A 4,100-nucleotide genomic window follows, 5' to 3' on the forward strand; every position below is an offset into this window, starting at 1 on the left:
GCAAACAGCACAACTATCACAAAACATAGGTGAAGTCCACAAAGCATATTGCATGTAACAAACAGTTACATGACCTACAGCATGGTGAAGAAAGTTCACGTTTCCGACATTTTTGGACTACTAAACAACTATTGATTTAGAACCACGGAGAGTTACCGCAAGTCACAAAGAAAACAGGAGCTGCCTCCACTATTCCAGCACCATTTCAACATCATCAAATCACCTCTGCTTAGTCTAATACAGTGACAACTAAAAGATACCAAAAACTATTTAGTCCAATCAATGTAAGCTAAATATGATGTGGCTGTCCATAGTTCTGACCTCTGTGTGTGTGTGTGTGTGTGTGTGTGTGTGTTCGTGCAAGTAGAAAAAACATGTTGACTCACCCTACTTGTAGAGAAATGCCAATGCCCTCCTCCTCTCTTTCATACATACAGTAGCCTACACGCTTTAATTTGTTGTTGCCCTAGGCTACCTGGCTAAAATGCTTGCTCGCTAGCCTAACTTCCTTTCATGGGCAACGTTAGCTAGTTAATATTAGCCTACTACATTTACCTACACATTGAACTTCCATCCTCTCAGGCCAGGGGCACAATGTATGAATTTATGGTTGGATCAGAATTGCCATTATAATCATATGCCATTAAGGAGAATTAAGTAAAACCACAAGTCTAAATCCCTATCTCCATCCATGGCTAATTTAGGAAAGGGGCAATTTTAGCTAGCTAGCTAACCACTGGAGGACAATGAGATGCAACAATTTAAGTTGTTTCTGTCAATTACATATTGCTCTCGATGTGATGTGATAGGAGGGAAGCCAAATACAAAAAAAATCTTGGTACATTTTTGGCATCATGAATACATGCCACTGGCACAAAGTACGTGAGGATGGCTGTGCGGTGGAAGTTAAATCATTTTTAATTTTTCAAACACCTGAAACAGCTTTTTCCTGCAATCTAGAGCTATAATCATTCTATGTCAAAAATTCTATGTCAAAAATATGTTTATTTTTCTGCACATCTAAGCATACCTCTTGTGTTGTCTGTATCTTCCTGACTGGTGGCTATTTAAAAAAAAAAACGAAATATGCTTCTCTGCATCTCTGCTAAAATCTGGGTAAAATACTGAAAGGAATGTTAGTCTTATTCAGTACATTTAGTAATTGCTTGGTTTCCTAAAGTCTACCAACCTTGCCAGCCGGTATGCCAGCTAAGATAGTTAGACAAGCTACTCTAACTTCATTGATAGCCTGAAATGTCTTCTTGATAGCTAGTTATGAGGTTGGGAACCTATCTGTGCCTCCAATGGGCATGACACCTCTGAGTGCAGACTGACCGTATCCCAACCTGCCCATGCATAAGTTGGCCTGCTGTTGATGGAGAGTTCATTTGGCAATAGATTAGTTTTTTTTCTGATAGTCACAACAGCTGAAAAGCAATATACTTACGCCTACTTTTAAATGTAGGCGTAAGTGGCGTGCCAGTGGCCCTGAAGAATGTATAATCTTTCAATATAGAGATGGTGTGCTGTTCCCCAACGACAATGATTAATTCTTGCCCACTACTTTCATTCTCTTCTTGGGAGAGTGTGTGAGAGCGTGACCCCCATAATCTTGATGTGCATGTGAATATGTTAGCAGATTTGTTAGTGTACTGAGCAGCAGTACCACTCTGTGTGGCCAGGGCACAGTTTGCATCCTGGGCTGCTGCCTCTAATTCACAATTAACTGGACAGAGTCGTCCTCACTCTCTCAGCAGATGGTTTGGGAGCTCCACATTTGTGAGCAAGTGCATGTGTATTGGTTTAGAGGCAGCTGTGGGAGGTAAGCATTGRCCAATGTTCTGAGTCTAGCAGCTTCATGTGCAAGCACAGATAATAATAAGAAAAGAACCTTGAAATCTCAAAGATCAGGYAATCTCAAAAAGAGCTTCTCTGCCAAGCCTTCCGTAAAATCCTCATATCATTCTCTGTATCATCTTTAGAGGCGGKCGTTGGTTTCATTCCAGAGTAATCCTTGAGATTATATCCGTGCATGGTGGACAATGGACATATTGTTTTGATCTTGTTGCTGTAATCCAGATCAGTGCTTCAGCACCATATGGAGTAGGCTAGAGGAGGCCTCAGTCAGCAGAACTACTGCATAGACATGGTCTGTGTTGAATACTATTGCAGCACTGTGTACCACATGCGGTTCAATTAGTGAAAAATATATCTGAATGTAAAATACACATGATTATAATATTTATTTAGGCAGATACTATCAACCAAGTGATATTTACCATTGAAGCAGATGGTAAAATAACTCCGGTAAAGCCTGATATTTCTGACAGTCATAAACACTGCAACATCATGCATTCACATTTCCCAAAAATACAACATGCACACTGAGACTCAGTGTTACCCCAAAATCTTACAGAAGGAGAGTGAAAACAAGGAGGGGATGGGGCCATCTGTTTTACGGTATAATCTGGAGGAGTCAAGGCTCATAAAGAAAGAGAAGACTAAGGCCAAATTGACAGTCAGTGGATGGGATGTCATGCGAGCCAGACGGATTTGCCTTGAGGAGAATTTACCCAGTGTGTGCGAAGTCCAATCCAGCTGAATCACTGCACTCAAATCTAATGTTTGGATCTGGTGCTGCACTGTGGTTCCGCTAATGGAAACACCAAACATGCTGCTGTAACATTGGTTGACAAGGGCACCTTGGGTTTGCAGATGTTCACGCTGATGACAGATGGTAGCGGTGCGGCTAAGGGAGCGACGGGGAGATGTCTGAACCAGCCTTGTGCCACCTGCACTCCTCTTAAACTCCCTCTCTGCACCCCATTCCCATAACCCAAAACTGTGTGTGTGTGTGTGTGTGTGTGTGTGTGACATTACTCAGCGCCGTGGGATCACAGTGTACCAGGGATTGGCACGCTGCTACAGACAGTGGGTGTGTCTGAATCTCTGGTTGGGTCAGGTAACACAGGCAGGACAAGCTGGTGGCTGGAAGTCCTTCAGCATTTCCACTTCCCTGGAGATGGAACATACAACAGCATATGAGGTCAAATCCATCTGCCACATCAAGCTTCAGATCTCAGAGTTTGCTGGGCTCTAGATGTAGGCATATATCTTTTCTATTGTGGTGATAAAATGCTATAAGCTGCCAAAAATGTCTTACTGAAGTGGAAGTATAAAATGTGTTTTTCCCATACCGGTATAAAGGGATATGGAAAGTCAAGAGTTGTTAGTAACCAAAAGTATATTGTAACTTGAGCTGATGCACAGACAGTAGTGATCACATTTGTTGTCAACAATTACTCTAAAACAGAATMAAATGCAATTTTGAAAACAAGCATGGCTTTTTCATCATGACCACACAGTGAAGTGATGGGTTGAAACATAAAGGGGTGCCATTCAAATGCACGGTGTGCCATGTGTAAAGAGACAAATGACCAGCTCCTGAACCACAGGAAACAGAGAAGGGGAAGAAGGTCTGTGAACGGAGGAGAGAGACAGTAATTACCCCCATTCATCTTCATGGGACCCCAGCACCCTGTTATGGAGACACGCCCCCAGCGGAGTGCATCCCCACGTTTGATAAATCTCTCCTTAAATTAGTAGCCACCGGTGGATAGGGCCTCCATCACTCCTTATGCTACCATTCATCATCTCATTAAGAGCTTGGGCCAGAGGTGGGTTGAGGACTCCCAATATTGTGGGAGACTTTGAGCTCTTCCAAAGACAAGCGGTATGGGGTAGGTTATGGTTGTTTATGGTAGGCCTACGTCCAGTCACATTGGATAATGATTTTAAAAAATCACTCATTGGTTAAATGCGGTTGCCGTCTTTTGGAGGAAAATATTTTGATCACAGGCCACTACCCCTTTACCATTTGAGAGATATGTTGCTGCTACTGTTGCTGTTAGGTCTACAATGTAACAGGATGCCAAATATTTTGTTGTTGAAATTAAATCTATCATCGTCTGTATTTATGTACCCATGTATGTATCTCTGTATTTGTTTACATATGCGTGAAGAGGATCCATTTGTGTGAGTTAATTTGGTTAAAATGCAACAGTGATTATGTGACGGCACACAGGAAATGCAGTGAGGCT

Source organism: Salvelinus sp. IW2-2015, unplaced genomic scaffold (assembly GCF_002910315.2).
Source record: "Salvelinus sp. IW2-2015 unplaced genomic scaffold, ASM291031v2 Un_scaffold1461, whole genome shotgun sequence".
Taxonomy (NCBI): domain Eukaryota; kingdom Metazoa; phylum Chordata; class Actinopteri; order Salmoniformes; family Salmonidae; genus Salvelinus; species Salvelinus sp. IW2-2015.